The following is a 27,846-nucleotide window of genomic DNA, read 5'->3' as shown; positions in this document are numbered from 1 at the left end:
TTCAATATCTTGTAATAACCTATAAGGGAAAAGAATCTGAAATATATATATATATGTATGTATGTATAACTGAATCACTTTGCTGTACACCTGAAACTAACACAACATTGTAGATCAACTATACTCCAATTAAAAAAAAAACCCCAAAACTCTGCAATAAAAAAAATAAGATAAACAGCAAAGACACAGGGGTGGGAGTGTACAGGGTCATGTTCAGGGAATAAACAGTCCAGTTTGGCTGAAGGGTGGGTGGAAAGGAAGCAAGGTGAAATAAGCCTGGCAAGGTAGGTTGAGGTTAACTTGTGGAAAACATTTGAATGCTGTGGGCTGAGACTGAACTTAATTTGAAAGGCAATAAGAAGTCGTTTCAATAAGAAGTTATGTCAATGTTTTAGCTGAAGAGCCATGGTGTCAGACCCCCTCTCCACAATCTCAGACCAGATGCTCCGGGAGCCTTCTTCTGTATTTTGGTTGACAGTTTAGGGGTACAGCCACCACACTACACCTGTGGTTGAGAGAATTAAAGTGGGTGTCTGGATTAGCTTGCCTCCTTTAAAAACACCCGAGACACACCTTGTCCCTTAAGAGGTGCACTGAACCATACCTAAGGGCTGTACTAGGGCAGATTGGCTGTGGCCCTGGAATCATTTCTGAACATCACCTTGACCTGCCCATACCTCACCTTATCTTTGACCACATTGTCTCCAAGTCTTATTTGGTCTGAAGATCTGGTTTTGTTTTGCTTTTCCAGTTCCCATTTTCTGGGCCCACCCAGTACAAGCAGGGCTGGTTGGAGTGCTGCGGGGGGCTGGAAATGAGGAAGGAGGGGCTTCAAAACAGGGTTCCTAGGGCCATGCCAATTTGAAAAAGCCTGTTTGCTGGAGCCGATGCTGGGGGATAGAAGCCACGTGGTTGAGGAGGGAAGTGCTCTAGCTGGAGAGTCGCGAGGTTCAGATACGAAGAGCAGAATATGCACATTTGGCCACGACCAGACTTCCATGAGGCTTGATTGGAGGTGGAATAACAGCCACCATGGACTTGAGCACCTACAGTGCGCTGGGTGCTGTAATGTGTTCTCCATGCATGTTATCCCGTTTAGTCCCGAGGCAGTTCTGAGAGGTAGGTGATAGGCTTTTGCATTTTAGTGGTGAAGAAATTGTCCCAGAAGGTAAAGAAATGTGCTTAGGGTCACACATGTTTGTAAGTGGAAGAGCCAGAATTCAAATCCAGAACCTTCTAGTACCAAGGTCTATTTTCTTTTTTTTTCATCCTTAAGGCCAGACAGAAAAGGACAAAGCGTAAGGACGAACTGGAAGAAAGAACAAGATCAGATGCAAAGAATGCAGGCTGTTGCCAGTTGAGTCCATGCCAGAGCGCCCCTCTTCTGGGCAGATCCCTGGTGCATGGTGTAGGGGCAGCTGAGGCTGTTTAGATCTACTCTCTAAGGACCTGGCCTTTCTGATTAGTGACCCGGCTGCTCTTCAGTGGAGATTCCTTTGGCACTGCCTTGGGAACGCCAGGCCCTTGCGGGCAGCTCTGACTTGTGGGATCTAGCCTGGTTTCTATGAGTTGGGTTCATCTGGGAGAAGGAATGGACAAAAAAGCGAAGCAGCTAGAGCTTCCTGAGTGACCGTAGGAGGAAGGGGAGGTGTGTAAATTAGAGAAGATGGGTCCGTGGAAGCGGGAGGAGAAGGATTGGTGACCCGAGCTGTTTCAGGGATGCTTCCCGAACCCCACAGTAACTTCAAACCTGTGAGTCACCCACCTCTACCCGCCACCAAGAAACAAGAGAACTCCCCATGGAGGAAGGAAAATGAAGGGTACTTTGTAAAGTATCAAGAGAAGGACTTAGGCCCAAGTTTATATAAGGTAGGAAAAAGGTAACGTGGAAGGCCATCTGAACTAAAGGCAAAGGCAGAGCCACACAAAGTGAAAAAGGCAGCTTGAAGCCAAGTCCAAAATGCTGGCTGGAGCTCCTTACACACTCCTTTGCCTCAAAGCCAGTCCTCAGTCATATGAACTGGGAGCTGGAACTGAATACATAGGTGAGCATCCTACAGTCCCAGGAGTGGAGACGGGAGGATGTCACAGTCTGAGGACGTGACAGGATCTGCACTGCCCCTCTCACAGGCCAGAGGAAGTGCTTTAGCGTCTGGTACAACAGTATAGTGACTTTCCTGGGCAGGGCTAACCCCGAGAACATCCATCTCTCAGGCGATAGACTTCAGGGCCTAGGGAGCAGGCCCCTGGCGTCTTTACTGCTGAGCGTTATTTGGCTGTAGTAGAAATGCAGAGAACCTGAGTAATAAAACATCCCGTACCATGAAACAAACCAAATGTCAATGCCAGGAATATAAACATGTAGATGAGCTAATAGTTGTGAGTAATAATGATAGTTTGAAGCTCTGGAGATGCACGTAAATAATAACAAGAAGTAGACCCTGAACTCCTGACAAGCGAAACAGACTGCCATGGCCTTGTGAAGACGTGGTGGTGCTTCAATTCCTATTTTCTTTCTTTTGTTACTTCTGAGATGCTCTTCCTCCGTTTCACACTATCCACTTTCTTTCCAGCAGGGTGCTGTGCAAAATAGCTCCCTGCTTCACCTGGCATGTATAAGAGCAAGGGGGCCAGCCCCTTCCATGGGGCGGGGGTGGTGGTGATGGCAGAGCATATGGTCCCGGCACCAGCAGGGGGCAGTTAGGACGCAGCTGGGAGCTCCCCGCACAACTGACCTTTCCGCTCGCTCAAAAGCCGACCTCACCCAGATGGCTTTCCCGTGCAGTTTGTCAGATAGACCAAAGTTCTCATTCTTCCTCCTTGTTTGGGATTCAAGTACGCCCGACACACCCTCAGAGGCACTGGGCAGGCCTGCTCCTTCACGTGGTGTGAGGCTGGGGAGAAGGTTCTGTGTCCCAGGCTGCTTATCAGGGTGGTCGCGTGGACTTAGGAACCGAGTCTCTGAGTCTCACAGCCCTTGGCTAAGTAGGGGTCCATTATGGACATGAGGTTGGGGAATGAACATCCTCAGATTAACCTGAGGTTGGTTAACAAAGGCAGGATGAGAGAAAGGCTGCCAAAGCAAGACTCTCCTTGACCACCTCGAAGTTTCCTGTCTTTAAGAGTATATAACAAGCCTGCCTTAGTCATTTTTATGGCGGGGTAATGATATGAACTGTTTTATACATCTCTCTCACCCACACCACATGTTTGAGTGCACGTCAATACGCAGTTACTTACATAATCTCAAAGATGATCTCTTGGAAGACTTTGAAAAGATTATGTGGTGACAACAATCCTGAGTACGGAAGGGGGAGAAGTTGGAGAGCCGGAAACAATGATTTGCCAACACAGCTGCTCCAGAGTCCTTGAGAGTCAAGACTCCACTTCTCACAGGCCTGGCATGTGGAGCTGTCTGCCTCAACCCATTCTTTAGCTCCCTTGTAAATAAAACAACTGTGTTAGGGCCTTTACAGGGCTGGGGTAAGGGATTTAGGTAATGCTTTACTCTTTCAGCTGAATTTACTATGGGCAAGGGGACACTATCTCTCTTGGTTTCTAAAACTAATAAACCAAGACCAATCCTTGAATTTTTGGCAGTGACTCAACAGAGTAGAAAGGTGGATTTGTGATCATGGCTTTCAGGAGGTTAAAAGTAAAAGCCAGAAAACAAGGATTCAAACTTTTCTGAAACTGATTGACCCTCTTTACCCAAGGATCAATACACTCTCCACACGCTCTGCTCCACTCTCCTTTCTGCCCTGTTGAGTCTAGACTGCCGGCTCTGCTGCCGTCTCCTCTGCCTTGGATAGACTGAGATGGGGCGGCTGCATTTGTGCCTTTACAGGGGCTGGGGCCATGAAGCACCATCGGCTTTTCTATTTTCCCAGAGCCTGATCTATTTCCGGTAGAAGCAGTTGGGTATTGACTATTAAGGGGATAGGTCAAGAGTCATCTTCCCCTTGATTGATGGGTAGAACACAGACCAAAGGGAGAATGAAAGGGAGCTCTGGTCCAGAGAAATAACTAACAGTGGAGGAAATGTTGGTGCCCCATGAGGTCTAGAGCCTCGTTCACAAGCCTCTGCTGCCGTGTGCCTGTGGTCTCTGCAGACCCCTCCCCTCTGAGATTGAACAGTTGCCTTATGCACTCTGCAGAGGCCAGGAACTGGAAATAGCATCAGCTTTTCTGTTTTTCCAGAGTCTGATCTATTTCCAGTAGAAGCAATCATGCACCGGTTAAGGGGCATGGACCAGGAGACATCCTCCCCTTACTAGGTGGCTGGGAGGAAGCCCAGGGGGAGACTTGGTTGGATGGCCCAGACAAGGAGATCTGGTGTTAGTCAAAAAATTGGTGGCAACGGCAGGGACAAATTTGCTGCCTTGTCCACGCTAGCTGCCCCTTCCTAGGTGTTACCCCTATGAGAAGGAGGCTTAGTGTGAAGACCCAGACCGGGAACTCTGATATTGGTCCTCTAGAGTGTGGTAGAAACAGTGAGAACACATTTTGGCCTTGGACCAGCAGGTGTGGGAGATCCCTTTTCTGGGCCACAGCAGCTGTGTGCCTGCCTTTACAGAGGCAGGTGCCTGGAATTACTCATAGCATTTCTATCATGTTTGAGCTTTAACTATGTGGAAGGGAGCAGTGTGGGTGGTGATTTGCGGTAGAAAAATCTGCATCAGTAGTGATCCTTTCCTTGTGAGGTGGGCTGGAAGACAGCTCAGGCTGCTTTGCCAGAGCCTGGCCCTGTTTAGGGACCTCTGGAAGTATTTTGTGGAATGATAGGAACAGAAAGGGAAACATCGTTGCCCTGGTCCCACCTGCACAACCTTTCTGGGCCTTTTCTAATATGCCAACAGACTCACTCACTCTACACCAGCCTGCCTTTCTCCTTTTACCGATACTTCTGGCTTTTCGCCTTATGCAAGTGGGGGCCTGCAGTCCCTAATGCCTGTTCTGTGTTCCTGCTTCACCTTTTCTGGAGGGAAAACTGTGTGCTGGTTCATAAGGGAAACGGATCAGTTAGTAGATGACGTCCTCTAGGGCTTTGAAAAGGGCCCAAGGGAGGAAGGAGCCCGGGGGTAATTGAATATTGACCTCGGGACTGAATTGGCAGTGGTGGAACTAAAGTATGGACAGGTGGAGAATGGGTGATGGCTTTGTGACACGCAGGAGTCTTTTCAGAGTGCACCTCCAACCAGACAGCGCAGCCGTTTCTGATGCCAGCCGTGCTTTAAGGGAGCTGTGCCCCTCCTCGGCCATCCTACCTCCTTCTCTCTCATCTCTGTCCCATTTTATCAGACTCTCTAAAACTAAAACCGGTCAGAAGTCGATGAGACGGGACTTCCCTGGCGGTGCAGTGGTTAAGAATCCGCTTGCCAATGCAGGGGACACGGGTTCGAGCCCTGGTCCGGGAAGATCCCACACGCCGCGGAGCAACTAAGCCCGTGAGCCACAACTACTGAGCCTGCACTCTAGAGCCCGTGAGCCACAACTACTGAGCCTGCGCTCTAGAGCCCGTGCTCCACCACAAGAGAAGCCACCGCAATGAGAAGCCCGCGCACCGCAATGAGGAATAGCCCCCGCTCGCCGCAACGAGAGAAAGCCCGCGCGCAGCAACGAAGACCCAACGCAGCCAAAAAAAAAAAAAAAACAAAAAGTGGAAAAGTGGATGAACCACCGCTCAGAAGGACCATCTCCTCTGGTTGCTGGGGAAAGCCTGCATCGCCCCCACCCCCTCCCATCCCCTCACAACCCCTTCTGCCTGGAGCCTCCCACTATTTGGCTACTCCTACTTGGAAGGAGGTGTGCCCTGGGGGCCAAGGGCAAGGCCTCGCTCCCCTAACCCTACCCCACCCCTACTCCTCCCTTCTCCCATGCTGAGGCTCGGGGGGCAGGAAGGGGGCATTAACCCGGGGCGCTATGGGGTCAGGCTTAGGGACTAGCCTGCAGGGGCGCTCCTGCCCCCAGGTTTGCTTCATGGCCGCACTGTCTGCGAGAGAGACTCAGCCTCTTCTCCTCAGGGGGCAGCACCTCAGCCCCTGTTGGCTATACCTGATGGAAGGGTTGGCACCTCACACCCCGTGGCCTGACCTCCTCCTCCCCCACCCTCCAACAGCTCTCTCCTTCCTCCCTGCCACTCTCCTTCCCTCTCTTGCCTTCCTGCTCTTCTCTTCAGGTCTGTGAGGTTGAGTCTCCTAGGAGAACAGGCTGTAGCTCAGGCTCTGACCAGGGGACCAGCGGAAGGCCCCCAAGGGAGCGGCTCACTTTCCCTGGTAGGGGTGGCATGTGTGGTCTGCTTTAGCTCGTGTTGGCGATGGCTGGTGGTCTGGTCACATGATCCCAGAGCTGGACCTCCTGCAGGTGGGTGGGGCCTTTATGCTTTAAAGGGGGCCTTCTCCATCTGGTTTCTTGCAGAACATTCTGTGTTCTCAGACTTGGTGCAAACGTGGGTAGGGAGTCTTGGTGGGCCTGGTATGTGCTAACTTTCTGGGTGTGCTCTAGCTGCCCTAGGCTGTGAGGGCCTGAGGGGGCACCATGAGGGAGACACAGTGGGATCAGGTAGGGCCGGATGCAGTCAGGAGCAGGTGACACTTAGAAGGGTTTGGTGCCAACCCCTGGGCTTTTCTTTACTTCAGGCCTGGCATAAAGGCCAGAGTAGCAGGCAAAGAATGACCATAACACGTAATTGGTGCAGGAAGCGGGGTCAATATCTGTGCCCCTCTCCCCCCAAAACGGGAGGCTCTGGCAGATGGGGGAGGGAAGCACCACAGCAACAGAGTCTGATGACATACAAGAGGCTTCCATTGGAAGGAATAGGCAAGGCAAGGTAAGCAAGCTTAGGATTGGCTAGTTGGAATAATTTCCCTGGGCTCTAGGAGCTGTCCCTGGTTGTCTGGTACCTGGCCCTGGGGTGGTTAGGGCAGGTGAATAGTGGCTGGAGTGGAGAGTTGCGGGAGGGGGACTCTGGAGTGGCTGATTCACATCGAAATGACCTCACCCACAAGTTGTTTGTTATCTCTAGGAATTGGCTGCCCTGAGGGGCAGTCCCTCCAGGGTCAGCAAGGCCCCAGATCCCAGATGTCAGAGCAACAGAATACGAAAAATAAAAGACCTGGTTATTACAGAGGGGACAACAGCTCAGCAACTTAGTGTCAACTGAAGAAAACAAAAGTCTTTGCATTGTACTAGCAACTTTTCTCTAAGTTTATTTTGAAATTAAAAAAAAGAAAAAGAGAGAAAAGAAAAAAAAGGGCCCATCCAGAATATCATAGCCCCTGAAGGAGGACCTTATCTTTCCCTCTCCTACATTTTGTTTCCATGGCCAGACAGACAGCCCAGCCCACCCCACTGCAGTGGGACTCAGGCCTTAGTAACTAGAACTCACTAGAAGAAGGCAGACAATTGTTGAGTAGATTTGGTATGGTCCCATAAGTCTACCGTTTTGGTGAACCCCTGGAAGGCAGAAATTGGGGCCAAAATTGCAAGCCCCCCAGCAGACCTGCTGGTACTGGAAACGTAGAGATTCAGCCTTCTGCAACCACTAAATCTCAGGAAAAACAATCTTGGGACAACAGGACATCTTAGAATTGGCCACACGAATAGCCAGACAGACGCAGCATCTAACTAAAACACTTAACAATACAACTAAGCTTTTCCATGAGGCGCTGGGAACTCCTACAGACCTTTCTCCTGGGCATCCCCTGCAGACCGGGGTGACTGGCTTTGCGCCTTGTTCCGGGGTCCCTCCCGATGGCAGGTGGCCTTTCCATACTGAGCTGGGTGTGGCAAACCAGCAGCACCTACATGCCAGTATACTTACAAGAGTCCTGGCACAGTGACCTAATGTCAGGGGGGAATTGTGGGAAAATAAAGTTGAGCGCAGTAAGTCACTGCTAGCAAAATGACTTTTGACCAAACCATTCACATTGGCCAGGTCAGGAACTGCCCCAGCTCTAATCACTATGTCTGATAAGTTCCTTACAAGAAATCTGTCCTGCTTCTTTTGATCTCCCCCCAAACCCTGCAATGTGATGACTGCCCCAGTATTATTAAAAATTCCTGCAGGTAGGCTCCTATCACGTACGTGTGTGTGTGTGTGTGCGTGTGTGTGTGTGTATCCCCACCCAGGACCAGGTGTGCTCTCTCTCCCTCCACTTGAACATCAGAAAGCCCTCTAACCAGTGGGTCCTCCCACCCAGGGATGGGCAAAGTGAGAGGAGTCCCTGGGAGAGAGAGAGAGAGTGCGCGGGTGGGCAGGCACCTGGTCTGGGGACATATGTATAAAAATAAACCTCTGAATCACTTGAAAACATTGGCTCTGGTGTGGTGTGTTTTGACATCCCATACCTTTAAGCAGGAGAGAACAGCAGACCCAGCACTGAGCTGAGTCAGATCATAACGATGAGAGTCCTAGGTAGAACACTGGGCTTGGGGAAGAAGCATAGATCCAGTAACTAGAGCAAGGGACAAGGCAGCCTGGACCTTGGGACAAGGCAGGTGCAAAGTGGTAAAGGGCATGACTTTGCTGCCTTTCCGTTCATTTAGAGCGTCCATCATGCACCGGGTGCAGGTGCTGGGCTACGTGCTGGCTCTACAGCGACAACTAAGACAGGATTGTCCCAGCCCTGGTGAAGTGGGTGAACAGAAACGGCTTCCGCTCTCCTGCTAGCTATGTGATCTTGGGCAAACCACTTCAGCGCCCTGTGATTTGGTTTTCTCAACTGTAAAATAAGGATGATAATACCTACCTCACGTGGTTGTTTTGAAGCAGTGGCAGCTCCTGGATTTCCATACAGGAGTGACTCAGGCACAGTTTAGTTGGAGGGGACAGCCTAAGGGAGCTTATCTTGAATATTCTAGCACTGTCTTTTCATTCTGTATATAATTATTTGGAGTTGTTTTTCACAGATATGATGGAGATGGGAGGAAAGCTAAAACTTTCCTTCCCCCTGACATCCTTCAAGCCACCTCCTGACTCAAATACTTCATGAGAACAAAGCAAAAGAATGTGTGTAAAGTGCTTACTACAGTACCTGGAACATAGTAAGTGGAACCTTAACAAAATCCAATTATACAATTTGGTCCACAAAGACTGGACTTACGCAACCATAATCAGCAGGTTGGGCTAGATTTACAGTAATTCTTAGTTCTCGCTACGCCTCAGCATCATCTCCGGAGGTGTTAAGGGATATCTGTGCCTAAGCCCCAGCCCCAGAGGCTCTGAATCAATTGCTCTGGTCTGGATCCCTAAAATCTGTTTGTTTTTTTTTTTTTTTTGCCACACAGCATGTGGGATCTTAGTTCCCCGACCAGGGATAGAACCTGCGCCCCCTGCATTGGAAGCACGGAGTCTTAACCACTGGACTGCCAGGGAAGTCCCTAAGATCTGTATTTTTAAAATCTCACAAGGTGATTCCTAATGTATGGCAAGGATTGAGACCAATATTAGGGCCTGGAGACGCTGCTAAGTCTGGAACTGGGGGTCAAATTATCATCTCCTAGCAAGAAGAGAGATCTGAAGACCCTGGGAATGAGTCAGGGCCTTTAAAAGTAGGGTTGGGGGGATGGTGACCACATTGATCAAATTACAAGGTGGGTGGCTGTTCCTTTTCCTTTTCTTTTTGCTTTTATTATTATTATTATTTTATTTTATTTTATTTTTTTGCTTTCAAAGATATAGCATTATGTCAATAGAACTATAACCACAGTGTTCTTTCTCATGCTTTTCCCAATGGAAATGTCCCATCATAAAACACTTTGGGAACTCACTGGCTAATTGAATGAATAATTCAATCTTCAGGAAATCAGAAGCAGCATAAACATCCTTTTATAAAATTTTGACTTTGAGCTCAAGATATTGCTTGGCAAATACATTTGAGGATATGTGCATCTTGTTTATTTCTGGGTTCACAGCATCTATTCCAGTGACTTTATACAGAGTAGGCTCTCAGTAATTGTTTGTTGAATGAATGAATGAAGGAAGGACATTAACATGGCTTCCCAGACTGATCAATGGAACTGAGCTTAGCTGCTAAGACATATTCTAGTTTAGGAATGCATACATGTGAGACAAGTCTCTTGTCTTTATATTAGGAAGTTAATGTTAATTTTAAAATAAATAATTGTAACTAAGGATTCTCATATGTGCTGCCACCCTCAGAAGACTTGAGTGAAGAGGAGTTAGAGTTATGACTCTGAGCTGGTATATCAATAGTTCTGATACTTCCTCCTTGAATATGTACCACTAGATCAGTGCAAACTTGCATCTTGATTATTAAAAACATAGCTAGGTCACAGTGCGTAAAAAATACCAAGGAATCAGCAAAAAAAAAAAAGCTTGTAAAATTAATGAGCTAGCAAGGTTGCAGGACACAAGATCAACACACAAGATTCCATTGCATTCCTATACAGTAGCAACAAATGTGTGGAAGGAAATTAACAATACAACCATTTTAAATCACTCCTAAGGAAATGTAATACTTAGGTATAAATCTAACAAAATATGTATAGGATCTCTATGCTGAAAATTATAAAATGCTGATGCAAGAAATCAAAGATTTAAATAAATGGAGAGACATACCTTGTTCATGGATTGGAAAACTCAACATAGTAAAGATGTCAATTCTCCCCAAATTGATCTATAGGTTTAATGCACTTCCTATCAAAATCCCAGCAAGATGTTTTGTACCTATAGACAAGATTGTTCCAAAATATATATGGAAAGGCAAAGGAACTAGAATAGCTAAATCGATTCTGAAAAAGAATAAAGTGGAAAGGATCACTCTACCTAATGTTAAGACTTACTCTATACCATAAAACCATAGGGAAGTGAGAGGTACAGTGTCCTTACAGATACACTTTCTCCAGCTTACTCCCTCTAGGCATCTTCTCTGACCTCTCTCTCTCTCTCTCTAGGTTCGATCACATGGTCTTGTTTTTCTAAAGAGTGGATAGTATAATATCGCTTATATGTAGAATCTAGAAAAATGGTACAGATGAACTTATTTGCAAAGCAGAAATAGAGACACAGATGTAGAGAACAAACTTATGGATACTGGGGGGGAAGGGGGTGTGGGATGAATTGGGAGATTGGGATTGACATATATACACTACTATGTATAAAACAGATAACTAATGAGAACCTACTTATAGCACTGGGATTGACATATATACACTACTATGTATAAAATAGATAACTAATGAGAACCTACTTATAGCACAGGGAACTCTACTCAGTGCTCTGTGGTGACCTAAATGGGAAGGAAAACTAAAAAAGAGGGGATATATGTATATGTATAACTGATTCACTTTGCTGTACAGCAGAAACTAACACAACATTATAAAGCAACTATACTCCAATAAAAATTAAGATAAATAAATAAATAAAAAATTTAAAAAAACGTATTATATACCTACAGTAACCAAGACAGTGTGGTATTGGTATATCAATAGTTCTGATATTTCCTCCTTAAATATGTGCCACTAGATCTGTGCAACCTTAGATCTTGACTATTAAAAAAAATAGTTGGGTCACAGTGTGTAAAAAAATAGACACGTAGATCAATGGAACAGAATAAGGATCCTAGACTAGATGAATGCAAATATGTTCAATTGATTTTTTATGAAGATGCAAAAGAATTCCGATGGAGAAGGAATAGTATTTCCAACAAAGAATGCTAGAACAATTGGACATCCATACACAAAATCAAAATGACCTTCAACCTAAACCTCATACCGTACACAAAAATTAATTCCAAATGATAATAGATTTAAATATAAACAAAATTATTTTTAAATATTTAGAAGAGATCATAGGAGAAAATCTTTGATATCCAGGGCTAGACAAAGAGTTCTTAGGACATGATGCTAAAAGCATGATCCATAAAAGAAAAAAATTAATAAATTGGACATCATATTTTCCCTGTAAAGATCCATTAAGAGAGTGAAAAGACAAGGTAGAGACTGGGAGAAAATATTTATAAACTGGATTCGTTTCCTAGGACTTCCATAACAAATTACCACAAATTTGGTGGTTTAAAACAATAGAAATTTATTCCCTCACGGTTCTGCAGGGCAGAAGTCAAATATCAAGGTGTCAGTATCTTTCTCTGAAGGCTCTAAGCAAAGGATTCTTCCTTGCCTCTTCCTAGTTTCTCATGGTTGCTGGCAATCCTTAGCATTCCTTGGCTGTAGATGCATTACTCTAATCCCAGCTTCCTTTGTCACATGGTGTTCTCCCTAAGTGTCTGTGCCCAAATTTTCTTCTTTTTATTAGGACATCAGTCATTAGATTAGGGCCCATCCTTATCCAGTATGACTTCATCTTACCTTGATTATATCTGCAAAGATCCTATTTCCAAATAAGATCACAGTCATAGGTACTGGGGTTTTGGAGGAACACGATTAAGCCCACCACTTAAACCATATATTCAACAAAGGCCTTATACCCATAATATATAAAGAACTCTCAAAACTCAACAATAAAAACACAATCCATCCAGTTATAAAATGGGCACAAGACATCAGCAGATATTTCACCAAAGAGGAGACATGTATGGCAAATACGCACAGGAACAAATGTTCAACATCATTAGCCACCAGGGAAATGCAAATTAGAACCACCAGGAGTTATCATTACACACCTATTAGAACAGTTAAAATAAAAAATAGTGATAATACTAAATGCTGGTGAGGACGTGGAAAAATTGGATCACTCATTCACTGCTAGTGGGAATGTAAAATGGTACAGATACTCTGGAAAACAGTTTGGCAATTTCTTATAATTTTAAATATACACTTACCACATGACCCAGCAATCCCACTCCTGGGCATAAAGAAATGGAAACTTATGTCCACACAAAAAAGTGTACACTATTGCTCATAGCAGTTTTACTTGTAATAGCCAAACATTGGAAATAATTCAAATATTCTTCAATGAGTGCTGGTTGCACAAACTCTCGTATACGGTGGAACACAGTAAAAAAATAAATGAACTATTGACACATGCAACAATTTGGATGGATCTCAATGACATCATACGTAGTGAAAAAAATCTCAGAAGGTTATATACCGTATTATTCCATTTACATAGCATTTTGAAATGACAAAACTTCAGAGATGGAGAACAGATTAGTGGTTGCCATGGGACAGGGATGGGGGTTAGGTGCAAATCCATAGAGGGAGCATCAGGAAGTTATTTTGTGGTAATGGAAACAGTTCTGTGTCTTGATCGTGGTAGTGGTTACACAAATCTATACTTGGGATGAAAATGCATAGAGCTATACACACATAAGTGAATGTAGGTTTAAAAACTGTGGAAAATGAATAAAGTCATTTTTTAATGATATTATACTAATGTCAATTTTCTGATTTTGATATTGTACTACAGTTATATAAGATGTCACCATTGGGGGAAGCTGGGAGCAGGGTGTGTGGATCTTTCTACTATTTTTGCAACTTCCTGTGAGTCTATAATGATTTCAAAGCTTCTTTAATGGTCTGAATGCCAGATGTGTGTGTGGATTCCATTAAATTATCTTCATCATCTTTGCAGGATCATCAGAGTTATTATAAGCTCTGTGTAGTAATAATAAAGATTTATCAAGTACTTAGTATGTGTGAGCTACTGTGCTAAGCATTTTACATTCATTATCCCATCTGATTCATACTCTAGCCAGAAGAAATAGGTAGCATTATGTCACCTGCCTTTTATAGATCAAGAAACTGAAAATCGGAGAAGTTCTGTAACTTGCCCCAGGTCACAGGGCTATAAGTGGCAGAACAAAGGCTTGAACATGGATCTATCTGACTCCAAAGCATGTGATTGAAAACACAATGCCATAATGACTCCATACTCGGGCAGTTGTGAGGCCAAAATGAGCCATCATATGTCAGTTGCCTAGCTCAATGTCCGGAACATGACCAACATCCAGTGACCAGCATGCTTTTACTATCATCATCTTCATTACAGATGATCCCCGACTTACAATGGTTCAACTTTAGGATGTTGCAAAAGCGATGTGCATTCAGTAGAAACCCTACTTCGATTTTGAACTTGACCTTTTCCCGGGCTAGTGATACGCGGTCAGATACTCCCTCGTGATGCTGGGCAGCGGCAGCCATGGCAGCTCCCCGTCAGCCACGCGATCACGAAGGTAAACACCCGATACCCTTACAGTCATTCTGTACCCAGACAACCATTCTGTTTTCACTTTCAGGACAGTATTCAATAAATTACATGAGATATTCCACACTTTATTATAAAATACTTTGTGTTAGATGATTTTGCCCAACTATAAGCTAATGTAAGTGTTCTGAGCATATTTAAGGTAGACTAGGCTGTGATGTTCTGTAAGTTAGGTGTATTAAATGCATTTTCAACTTAATGATTTTTTCAACTTATGATGGGTTTATTGGGACATAACCCCATTGTAAATGGAGGAAGATACGTATTATTTACTAATTGTGGTCTTAGCCTTAGCATTGAGGAACGTCTGGTCCTTATGCGTAGGGCAATGTGAATAATGCCATAAGAGTCAGATTCTCATTTGTAAAATCATAAAAATGACGACCACACAGGGTGATTGTGAGTTTTGAGTAAAATTAAAGGTGATAATATACGTGAAGAGTGCTCTGTAAACAGCAAAGCTCCCCGCATGCTAGCTGCAGTGCATTTTATTCTATTACTTTACCTGGAGATTGGCAGCTAAAAAGCTTTTTGCCTCTCAGCCATGCCACAATCCACAAGCTCATCACCCTGCTCGCTCGCTATGTGTTTCTATGGCATCAATCACCATAGTTTCTAGATTCTTTGACAGAAATATTAGGTGAAAGGCAGTTTAATGGAAGGAATCCGTGAATTTGATTCAAAGAACTCCATCCTCTCCAGCTTGAAGCAGCGTTAAGCTGAGCAGCAGGTCACATATTCACTGATTTTCCATTCATTGCTTCCAGGTTCCTTTTGCAAAACTTAACGTGATGAACTTAAAGTTTTTTAAATTATTATTATTATTATTGAAGTATAGTTACTGTACAATATTGTATAAGTTAGAGGTGTACAATATAGTGATTGAAAATTTTAAAGGTTATACTCCATTTATAGTTACTATAAAATATTGGCTATATTCCCCGTGTTGTAAATCTATCCTTGTAGCTTATATTATACCTAATAATTTGTATCAAACTTAGAGTTACTTTTGAGGGTTTCAGTAATTGATAGCTTTCCCCCAAATCGTCTTTCCTCCTGGTGTAGAATTTCACGGTCGTTCCTCTACATCAGGGGTTGGCCAACTATGACCCGTGGGCCAAATATGGCCTCCCATCTGTTTTTGTATGGCCCTTGAACTAAGTGGTTTTGTCTTTATATTTTTTATTGCTTGAAAAAAAGTAAAACATAAGAGAATAATATTTCACAACACATGAAAATTACATGAAATTCATACTTCAGTGTCCATAAATAAACTTTTGTTGGAACATAGATACTCTCATTGTTCAGGCAGAATTGAATAGTTGTAAAGCTGAAAATTTTCTTAGCTAGCCCTTTACATATAAAGCTTGCCAACCCCTGCTCTGCATGATAAGAACATCAATCATCCCAAATGAACTTATCTACGAAAAAGAAACAGACTCACAGACATAGAGAACAGACTTGTGGTTGCCAAGCGGGGGTGGGGGAGGGATGGATTGGGGGTTTGGGGTTAGCAGATGCAAACTATTATATGTATTGGGTTGGCCAAAAAAGTTCATTCGGTTTTTTCCATATGATGGCTCTAGTAGCACTTAGTTGTCTTTAACTTCATTCCAAGACAATTTTGTTAGATTGTATGTGACAGCTGTCATATCAGCGTGCATTTAAAAAAAGACATCAAAATTGGTGAATTTTTGTGTAGCCATTTTAATATTGAAGATGGAAGAAAAAAAGCAACATTTTAGGCATATTATGCTTTATTTATTTCAAGAAAGGTGAAAACGCAACTGAAATGCAAAAAAGATTTGTGCAGTGTAGGGAGAAGGTGCTGTGACTGATCGAACATGTCAAAAGTGGTTTGTGAAGTTTCGTGCCGAAGATTTCTCACTGGACAATGCTCCACAGTTAGGTAGACCAGTTGAAGTTGATGGCAATCAAATTGAGACATTTATTGAGAACAATTAATGTTATACCACGCGGGAGATAGCCAATATACTCAAAATATCCAAATCAAGCGTTGAAAATCATTTGCACCAGCTTGGCTACGTTCATCGCTTTGATGTTTGGGTTCCACATAAGTTAAGGGAAAAAAACCTTCTTGACCATATTTCTACATGCGATTCTCTACTTAAATGTAATGAAAACGTTCCGTTTTTAAAACAAATTGTGACAGGCGATGAAAAGTGGATACTGTACAACAATGTGGAACGGAAGAGATCGTGGGGCAAGTGAAATGAACCACCAACAACCACACCAAAGGCCGGTCTCCATCCAAAGAAGGTGATGGTGTGTATATGGTGGGATTGGAAGGGAGTCCTCTATTATCAGCTCCTTCTGGAAAACCAAACGATTAATTCCAACAAGTACCGCTCCCAATTAGACCAACTGAAAACAGCATTCGCTGAAAAGGGTCCAGAATTAGTCAAAAGAAAACACATAATCTTCCATCAGGATAACGCAAGACTGCATGTTTCTTCGATGACCAGGCAAAAACTGTTACAGCTTGGCTGGGAAGTTCTGATTCATCCGCCGTATTCACCAGACATTGCACCTTAGGATTTCCATTTATTTCGGTTGTTACAAAATTCTCTTAATGGAAAAATTTTCAATTCCCTGGAAGACTGTAAAAGGCACCTGGAACAGTTCTTTGCTCAAAAAGATAAAAAGTTTTGGGAAGACGGAATTATGAAGTTGCCTGGAAAATGGCAGAAGGTAGTGGAACAAAAGGGTGAATACATTGTTCAATAAAGTCCTTGGTAAAAATGAAAAATGTGTCTTTTATTTTTACTTAAAAACCAAAGGCACTTTTTGGCCAACCCAATATAATGGATAAACAACAAAGTCCTACTGTATAGCACAGGGAACTATATTCAATATCCTGTGATAAACCATAATGGAAAAAAATATGAAAAAGAATGTATAACTGAATCACTTTGCTGTACAGCAGAAATGAACACAACATTGTAAATCAACTGTACTTTAATAAAATAAATTTTTAAGAAAAGAACATTGGTGATCCAATATGGAGGCCAATAAAAGCTAGCTAGTTCGACACTCAACCTACATTGAGCCCTACCCCTCATCCCTACACACCATTCTCCTCTTCACTCCCCCCCCCAACCCCCATATTTCTAACCAAATCTATCTCCCACACTATATTGCAAGCTCTTTGGAGGGAAGGATCCATTTTTTTCTCCTTGTATCCTACAAGGTGCCTGGCACAGTGTTTTACTCATAATAGACAAGTGATGAGTGTATTTTAAACAACAGAGCTGGATCAAATTTCCATAGCAACTGGGTTTCTGAAGTGTCACCATGCAGAATTCTTTATATCCAATCAATTCCATTCAGTGCCTGAGGTCAGATGTAGAGATGTTACAGGTAAAATAGTATTTACACTCGATTGCAGGACGATTCAGAAATCACAGTTCTGTTTCAATGTTTGTTGTTTTTACTCTTGGAGTAAAGAAGACCTTCTCAATATGTCAGAAAACCCCCAAACCATAAAAAGATTGATACATTAGACTACACAGTAATAAAGAATTTATGAATGGCAAAACCACCTAAACAAAATAAAGAGACAAATGAACTGGGGAGAAGAGGGATTAATATCAGATAAAGAGCAAATTTCCCTAAATGAACAGCTTTTACAAGTCAATAGGAAAAAGACCAACAAGCCTTAGAAAAATAGGTGAAGAAGATGAACAAACAGTTCACAGAGGAGCAAATACAAATGGCTATTGACATAAGAAACGATGCTCAGGGAGGTCCTAAGTGCAACCCTCGGTCCCAGCTAGTTCTTGCCCGTGGGAGGCAGTGGAACCCCGGAGAAGTCCAGCACGAATCCCTCCTCCCTCATCTTCATTGCTTAGGGAGTGGTCATTTCATTCAGCAGTCACTTACCACGCCCCTGCTACAAACCAGATGCTGTGCGAGGTACTTATGTGCTTATCTTTTTTCTAAATTGCGGTAGCGTTCATACCCACCACCTATCAAAATACAGAACATTTTCATCTCCCCAGAAAAATTTCTTATGCTTCTTCCCAGTCTATCTCTGCCCCAGACCTTTATTTTGATTTCTATTATCAGGGATTAGTTTTGCCTCTTGGAGAACTTCATATAAAGGGAATCATACAGAAAAAAAGAAGATGCTCAGCTTCGGTAATAAGAGAAATGCAAATCTAAATTCCACCACGATACCATTTTTCACCTATAACGTTGACAAAGGTTAATGACATATTTCACTCATGAAAGTGTAGGGAAACAAGCACTCTCATGCACTGCCGGTAGAAGCATACATTTTCTCTGTATAAAAATACTCACGCCTTAAAAAAAAACAGAAAAGAAAACAAAATATGCATGCCTTTTGACAAAACAGTTCCACTTCTAGGAATTTATTCTGCAGATATACTCATATATGTGTTAAATAATTTACACACAAGGTTAATCATTGCAGCATTTTAAAAAATAACAGCAAAATATTAGAAACAAGCAAAATATAAATCAGTAGGTGACTGGTTAAATAAATGATGTTAAATCTATAAATAGAATACTCTGCAGCCATAAAAAGAATAAGGAAGGGTTTTACATGAATGAAAATGATAGAATTTTCAACGTATGTATACCTTCTTGTAAATTTTGAATTTATAGCATGTAATGCATTACTTATACAAAAGTAAATTTAATTTTTTAAAATGTGTTTATTTCTTGTTTCTTGATGGCGGACATTCAGGGTTTGTTTCATTGCCATTCCTTAGACGTATGCTAGACAATTCTATCTGTTCAGTAGTTAATAAAACCTATTAAATAAATGTTTGTTTGGAAGGGTAAGGATTTGCCGATTTAGGGAAGACTTTAGGCTACTGGTCATGAATGTTAGCACACAAAATTTGAGTCTGGGGCTTTGCAATGAAAATCAAGGTTTATGGAAATATAAACACATTTTAACTTAGTCACAGGCACTGATGGTGATGAATATAGGCAAAACCTCTCACTTATAGTGAATCATTAATTTTGACAATTGAAGTGTAAATAGGACCATAAATAGAATTTCCAATTATTCTCCTATGCCAAATACATCAGATAGGGTTTAGTCATGACATATTTATAATGAGTGATATGTCTTCCTTATTTTCTGCACCCTGTTCTGTGCAGTCTAGTATTGATCATGAGAGAATGAAGGACTCTGCCTCTTCCCAGGTCTGTTTTGGTTTGTTATCCTTCCGGACAAATGTCAAACAAATTGGGATCTTTAATGGCTCCTTCATAAGCTAACCAAAGGAGAAAAATTCTTTCTTCTCTGAGTGTATTGTTTCTAGGGATGAGATTTGATTGAAAGCACATCCATACACATATAAAATTAACTGTTATAATAGCAATTAATTTTGCTTATACTAACAACTGGGTGTGAACATCCTCAAAGTGCAATGTAAGTCTTCAGTATCCAAATAATATACTATATGATTTTAAAACTCTAGGAGTAGTCAATGCTTTCCAACGACACTAACAATATCACACTCTAGTGCAAGGGTTATTGCCTGTTTGCTGATCTGTCTCCCCCACTGGCTTGGGAGCTCTGTAAAGGCAGGGATCATGCATATTTTCATCTTTTTAGCTTCCTTATCTAGGTTCTCATAATCTTTGTCATAGAATAGATGCTCAGTTGATTGTCAAATGAATAAGTCCCCTCTCCATGTTGTTATCTGCCACATTTAAAAAAGCAAGAGTAGAGACTTTATTGTGTACGTTTTGGGGTCAAAGTAATAGGCAGAGGGCAAGCAGGACTCCCCAGTCATGCTTTACTGTCCCTATGAGCCCCTGACCAACCATGCCCTAAGTCATATGGTCTACAACTACTGGCACTCAAAAAGAATCAAGTGTAAGAACCCAAAGAGTAAAAAAGCACTAACTTGGAAGCACTGCACTCTTGGCCCCCATACTAATTTGTACCTTGTTAATTTTAATTTAATAGTCTTTGCTGCTTGATTCATTTACCAACATGGATAACACAGGTCCAGACAACATCCAACAGAAAAGCTTAGAATTCAAATGAATTTGTTTATGGTTTAAACCTCTGTTTATTCGTTTAATGAAAATTAAATGCTTAAAATTCATTCGAGTACATGTTCCTAACGAGATTTATCACTTTTATCCATTTCTGTCTCTAAACCTCTTGCTACTCTATAAACCAGGAGTTGGCAGCAAACTCTGACCCATGCATAGATCAGTCACTTATTTTTGCAAATAAAATTTTATGAGAACACAGACACACCCATTTGTTTATGTCTGGGGCTGCTTTCACAACAGAGTTGAGTAGCTATGGCAGAGACTGAGCGGCTCCCAAGCCTAAAATATTTACTTTTTGGCCCTTTACAGAAAAAACTTCACTGACTCCTGCTATTTCTGCACGATCATATGACAAAAGATCTAAAGGAGGGTACATTGCCTCAACAAATAACTAATATTTAACTAAACTTGAACGTGTGCCAGACCCTAGGAATTAAAAGACGATGAAGACCCTGAATAGTGTTTGTACAAGATACACTATCAGCACCAAGAAAAGTACATATTCCCATTCCAGGTGACAAGGTAAACAATGGTGCATTTGCGATCTAAATGTTACGGTGAAAAGCCACCAGACACAAGATGAGGATCTGAGGCAGGCTAATCTGCTCTGCCTTTCACAGAAGCAATTATATACTTTCTAGAAACCTGGAGAAATTCATTCCAGTGGAGAAATACCTACCTCAACCAAGCAATGTGCTAGGAAACAACTTGGACTGAAAGTAGGAAGACTCTTAGCTCTATAACTAATAAATAATAATAGTTAATACATAAAGCATTTATTATATGCCAGACATATATTAACTTGTCTAATGCTCATAAAAACTCCATGAGTAAGGAGTTTTATTCATTATCCTCACTTCACACATGAGAAAATTGAGGTACAGAGAGGTAAAGTAACTTGCCCAAATCACACAGCTAGTAAGTGGGAGTAGGGATTTGAATCTATGTGGTTTGGCTTTGGAGTCTGAGCTCTTTTTTTTTTTAATTTATTTATTTTTATTTATTTTTGGCTGCGTTGGGTCTTTGTTGCCGCGTGCGGGCTTTCTCTAGTTGCAGCGAGGGGGGCTACTCTTCGTTGCGGTGCACAGGCTTCTCATTGCAGTGGCTTCTCTTGTGGAGCACGGGCTCTAAGCACGTGGGCTTCAGTAATTGTGGCTCATGAGCTCTAGAGCGCAGGCTCAGTAGTTGTGGCGTACGAGGCTTAGTTGCTCCGCAGCATGTGGGATCTTCCCAGACCGGGGTTCGAACCCATGTCCCCTGCATTGGCAGGCGGATTCTTATCCAGTGCGCCGCCAGGGAAGTCCCTGGACTCTGAGCTCTTAACCATCCATACTGCCTTTAACTGATTTGTGACTTTGGACACCTCACTCAATCTCCCTGAACCTCGGTCTCCTCGTCTGTAACATAAAAATGTTGGTCATAATCCCTCAAGTTTTTATAGCTATGCTATTTCAAGATTTGTGGGATTAATAGACATTTACAAGTACCTAACCCTGTGGGAATTACAAAAGACAATATAAGACACGTACTATTCATTCATTCAACAAATAGTTACTGAGTGTCTACTGTGTACCAAACTGTGTTCCAGGCACTAGAGATATAGCAGTGAATGAAAGAGAAAAAAATCTCTGCTCTCATAGTACTTGCATTCTATGCCATAATAATACGGAAAAACATTTGTAGAGCAATTGCAATGCACCTGACATTGTGCTATGTAATTTACGTGGGTCGTCGTCTCCTTTAGTCTTCGCAGTGGTCATGAGCCCTATGGTACAGATGAGAAAACTGAGACTTGGAGAGGTGAGGTACTTACCAAAGGTCACAGCAGAGCCCGGTTCTGTCTACTTGCAGAGTTCATGTGTTAACTCATGTTGCACTATTTTCCTTATAAGGACTTTATAACCAATGAACTGGCTAACATACAGTTATAGTGAACTCGCTTAAAAAGAATCTCTTGGTATTTTGATAGTTTTTTAAAAGTGAAGCAAGAGTAATTGTAGGAATCTAATCTGCAAAGTCACATGAGAAACTCTGAGCTGACAAGCCAGAACATAAGGATTCCTTATCTGTATGGTGACCGCTGGGCCTCTTGAGAAGAATCACAAAAGGGATTTAGAGATTGAGTCTCCCATACTAGGATTAAAATTCTGGGACAAAGTAGGAAGACAAAGAGTGCCCTAACCTCTGGCTGGGGAATGGGGGAAGGCCCCAGGATGACGGAAAATTCACTCTAAGGAAAAGATAGAAAAAGAAGGGAAGGGGGACTTCCCTGGTGGCACAGTGGTTAAGAATCCGCCTGCCAATGCAGGGGACACGGGATCGAGCCCTGGTCCAGGAAGATCCCACATGCCGTGGAGCAACTAAGCCCGTGAGCCACAACTACTGAAGCCTGCGCGTCTAGAGCCCGAGCTCCGCAACACGAGAAGCCACCGCAAAGGGAAGCACGCGTACCGCAATGAAGAGTGGCCCCCGCTCACCGCAACCAGAGAAAAGCCCGCGTGCAGCAACGAAGACCCAATGCAGCCAATAAATAAATAAATAAATAAATAAATTTTTTAAAAAGGAAGGAAGAAGGGAAGGAAGGATGGAAGGGAGGGAGAGGGAGAGAGAGAGAATATACTTGTGTCTTTGGTCTTGACTTTGAAGTCATCAAAGAATGCATTTGGGACCAGAGTGGCCTCAATCAAATGCTCTCTAGCCCAGATCCTAGAAGACCTTGTGCCTCCACAAAGTGTACTGCCAAGCAGGGAATTGACTCTCACAGTTTCAGTAGCAAAACTGTGCAAGGACTCAGAGCCAAATTTTGTGAATGTCCTAAAGTTTGGTGTGACCTTAGGGAACAACGTTTGCAAAACCTGAATGGATTCAACCATTCTAAAGTCCACCCTCAGGAGATTTTATAAGGTCTTTGGGTTTTTAGTACTTGTGTTTATATAGCTAAAGTCAAAGGCTGTATAACTATCCAGTGAATTTAGAATATTCCACTGCCTCAACCATTGTACAAATGTCTTAACAATTGATTGCTACACGGTGGATCCAATTGGCTGGGTAGGTGCTAGGATTTGGCTCTGTCAATGGTGTGGGGAGTGGGGAGACTCATTCAGGTTTGAAGCTAAGCTAGGATTCAGACATGTCTAAATTCTCCAACTTCATTGAGCCCTCCAATCCATCACTCCATCACTTTCTCTCAAGTTCTTCACCTTCTCCCATCCTTCCTTCCTTGTCCAGCTTAGGTTCCATGAGCCATTATTATAATCACCTCTTTGCAACCCCCTGGTTTCTCCCTCGCTCCTCTCTCTCTCCTCCCCTATAGTATTCACCTGGCAAAAGTCCCACATTGATTGAACTCAGCATCGGAGCCACTAAATATTTCTGGAGATAATCACAGAACTGGGATGCCTGCCTTCACTTTCAATTCATGATCACAAGTATCAAATGGCACTTAATACCACCAGGCAATCCTGGCACATTTCCCTGGTAAATTCATTTTATCACTCTCCAAAATAATTGTGTCACATCTCTCCTCTCTCCTCAAACCTGCTATACTCCTCATTCTCAGCAGATGACCTCACTTTATAGTTCATTGAGATAATAGAAGCCCCCTTACAGGAATCCCCTCCTTACTTCAGTTATCAATCATACCCTTCCCCCCAGCTATTCCTAGTCTTTCACTGAAGACTTCAGTACCTGAATTACCATCTTCTCAGCCCAAACTCTTGATATTCTTGGTGACTTCAACATCTAAGTATAGGATCCATCCGACACTCTAGCTGCTCAGATCCATGACTCCCTTTCTCTCTTTGTGATCTTTTCCTCCAACCCACTTCAGCCACTTATTCCCATAGTCATTGTCCAAAAATGCACCATCTGCAAAATTTTGACTTCAGGCATCTCTGTGATTGCCACCTCCAACCCTTCCAGCTCACTTCTTCTAGTTCCCCTATGCCAACCATTCTTTGACTCTTATCTAGACCTCCAATCCATTAACCCTACCACTTTTCCACCAACCAGTTGAACTCTCATGTCTTCATTTTCTTCCTTACCCAGCTTAGACTCCAATACTATGACCACCCCCTTGCATATATTCTCAAAGGACTGATCCCTTTCTTCCACCATCATTCTTGCCTGACAAAACCTCAGTGGTGGTTAAACCCAGCTTTCCACCTACTCTGGGCTAGCTCCTGAGCAGATAAGCCTGTCTGAAGAAAAGCACGCAACCATACTGACTCGTCTTACTTAATATTTTTGCCAAGACCTCAAGTGGGCTCTCAGTACTGGCTGGCTGGCCTACTGTATACATTTCTCTAGTCAAGCTACTCTCCTACTCTTCCAGACCATTATTTCACAGCTTCTCCTCTTAAATCTCCAAGACTCTCTTTACTTTTTCTCTCAGAAGATGACTTTTCTTCTTACTTTATTGAGAAAATAGATATGATACAAAGAAAATTTCATATGTCCCTATTACAAAATCTACCAACTTACCTACCTCTCTAGCCATGTAATTCAGTTGCACACAAACCAGAGGTCAACCCCTCTACCTGTACACTGGAACCCATCCTCTCTTGCCTACTGGAGAATACAGCTCCAACATATATGCCCCCATCCCCTGCATCATCAAGATTCCTCTTGTACTGGATTAATACTCTCGGCATACAAACACGTGTTCTATCATTCATCAGAGAAAAGCCAAATATCCTTCAAGGTACCACTTCTTTTCTCTTCCCCTCTTTACAGCAGAACTCCTCAAGAGTTATAGAATTTCACTGTCTTCAGTTACTTTCCTCGCATTCTCTCTTGAATTCACTCGAATCAGGATTTCATCTCCACTAGTCCACCAAAATTTCTCTTAATAATCTCTCCAATGACCTCCATGTGTCAAATCAATAGCTCACTTCTCAGCCCTCATCTTACTCAACTTCACAGAAGCATTTGACACAGTGGTTCCCTCCTTCCCTCCCTCTTGATACACTTGACTTTCTGGAAACCACACTCTTCTGGTTTTCGTCCTACCTTGGTAACCACTTCATCTCAGCCTTTCTTTTTTTTTTTTTTTTAAATTGTTTATTTATTTATTTTGACTGTGCCGGGTCTTAGCTGCAGCATGCGGACTTCTTAGTTGCGGCATGCAGGCTCTTAGTTGCGGCATGCATGCGGGATCTAGTTCCCCAACCAGGGATCGAACCTGGGGCCCCTGTATTGGGAGTGCAGAGTTTTACCCACTGGACCACCAGGGAAGTCCCCATCTCAGCATTTCTTGCTAGTTCCTCCACATCCTTTCAACTTCTAAACGTTGGAGTGCTCCAGAGCTCATTCCTCAGTCTACTTTTCTTCTCTATCTGATGTCATTGTATCAATGTCCATAGCTTCAAGTGCCAGCAATCAGTTGATGACTTCCAAACTTATGTCTCCAGTTGTGACTTCTCCCTTGGGCTCCAGCCTCATCTCTCCAACTGCTGACTCTCCATCTCCACTTGTTGTCTAACATAGAGCTTGCATTTAACATCTTCAAAAAAAAAACTCTAGATTTTTCCACTAAAATCTATTCTTCTCCTAGTCATTCCCATCTCAGTTAATAGTACCACCATTTACCTATTTGCTCAGCCCCAAAGCTTAGGAGTCATCCTGGGTTACTCTCTTGCTTTCACACCAATCCCTCAGCAAGCCCATTCAACTCTACTATCAAAATCATGACCAATCAACCTACTTCTCACCTTCCACAGCACCATCCCAGTCCAAGGTACAGTCATGTCTCACCTGGCTTACTGTAATAGCCTCCTACCTAGTTCCCCTGCTTCTTCTCTTGCTCTTCTGCAGTCCATTACCTGCAAAGTAGCCAGAGTGATCATTTATAAAAGTAAAGGCTTCTCATTGCTGTTAGAATGTAATCCAAAGTCTTTACCAAGGCCTGTAAGGACGATCATAAACTTCCCATGCCCACATTTCCAGCTCTGACTCTATTCTTCTTTGCTAGGTTCTAGTAATACTTGCCTTCTTTCATCAGTGCTTCTAGCATGTTTCTCCCCCAGGGATTTTTTGCTCATTGTCTTATTTCTCTGAAACATTCTCCCCTCACATTCTTTTAGGTCTCTGCTCCTCAGAGAGGACATTTTTTGATTACCTTTGAAAAAATAACCACTTCAACTCCTCCATACACACAACCACCCAGTGACCCTTTATCCTATTTTATGCTTCCTCCTAACACTTGTATTTCTCTGAAATTCTATTATATATTGTATGTTTTTAATTCTTCATTATATGTCTTCTCCCTTAGAATGAAAACTCCATGACATGAGAGGGGGGAATTGTCTATTTCACATTATCCTCAGATAGAGCCCAGAACAGTGTCTGGTATGCGTTCATTGAATGAATGAATCTTCTCATCACCAAATCCACAATTCTACCTTCATCTGTACATGCCCGCTCCTTCCTCTTGATACAGTGAAGACTATCTCCTTCTTTCAAACTCACTTCTTGCAAGCTGTTGCCCAACTCTTCTCACCCACTCAAGGCTTTGACTCCTTTATTTATTCCCCTCTTTCCTACAGCTTCAATCACTCCATCTCTACTAGAACATTCCATCAGCATTTGAACATAATCTATTATAATCTCCCTTCTTGAAAGATTCCATAACTCCACATCCCTTCTCAGATTTTCCTGCTCCCCTTCACAGCAAAACTGTTTTATAGCTGTCTTCACATGTTGTGCTGTCTCCACTTTCTTACCTACCACTCATTCCTCAGTTCTCTCAGATCTGGCTTCTTTACTTATCGCTCTATTGAGACAGCTATGAATATTTTAAAAAGGGATGTTTTCGAGTATGGGAGGGTTCTATAATTTTATCAAATGACCAATTAATTACCTGGGCCAGACAAATTGTCCTCCCCGGGACAGAGCAGCAATCGTGTATGACACAAATCAGTTCCAGTGCTCTTAGATGAAAGTACAATAGTTAGGGGACCAATCCTTTGTGCAGGAATCCTAGGATATAGAGACAACTCCCTTGAGACTATGCAGGCCTTAAAAGATTGTTTAAGTAACTCTGGCCAATGAAACAGGTGTTTCCTGTTTAAGTCTAGAATATACATTTTTTCCTGAGCTTTTTATGTATACAGGGGGTGGGGAAAAGTTTGGGGACACATTATTGATATCTTTGGGCATCCATTGCTCCTGGATTATCTGTTGGGGATAATCTCTAAGAAATTAATGGGAGCTTGATGGTCAATGGCTGTTCTCTAACTGATGTCAGTTACAGTGCTGAACTTCTAAGTAGAGATGACCAGTGACCCTTTTACTTACTTTAATCTGTAAAATCTCAACCATTCTGCCCCCTTAATATTGATCGCCTTGGAGATAACATTTTAAGAACAGAATTGGGAATGAAGATATCAGAAGAGGCATGATGAAAGGATAATGATGACAATAACAACAGCAAAAATAAATACTTACTGAATACTTACTATGTGTCAGGCACTGTTGCTGAATGCCTTATATGTATTACCTTATTTAATCTTCACAACATCCCTATAAAGTAAGTACTACTTGCTATCTCCATATTACAGGAGAAGAAGTTAAGACTCCAAGAGATTAAATGC

At 42.6% G+C, this 27,846-nt stretch overlaps 1 long non-coding RNA gene across 1 annotated transcript; it reads right to left on the bottom strand.

Moving 5' to 3' along the window:
- Window positions 1-7,092: 7,092 nt before the first annotated feature.
- On the bottom strand, window positions 7,093-27,350 carry LOC309620328. The gene is made up of 2 exons (XR_014239513.1): window positions 11,210-27,350; window positions 7,093-11,144 (listed from the first exon to the last, which is right to left on the bottom strand). It is a non-coding gene; the product is annotated as an uncharacterized lncRNA (long non-coding RNA).
- Window positions 27,351-27,846: the final 496 nt, after the last annotated feature.

Source organism: Balaenoptera borealis (genome assembly GCF_965194805.1).
Source record: "Balaenoptera borealis genome assembly, chromosome: X".
Classification (NCBI taxonomy): domain Eukaryota; kingdom Metazoa; phylum Chordata; class Mammalia; order Artiodactyla; family Balaenopteridae; genus Balaenoptera; species Balaenoptera borealis.
The sequence above is the reverse complement of the archived record's forward strand: the minus strand, read 5'-3'. Positions and strand labels throughout refer to the sequence as shown.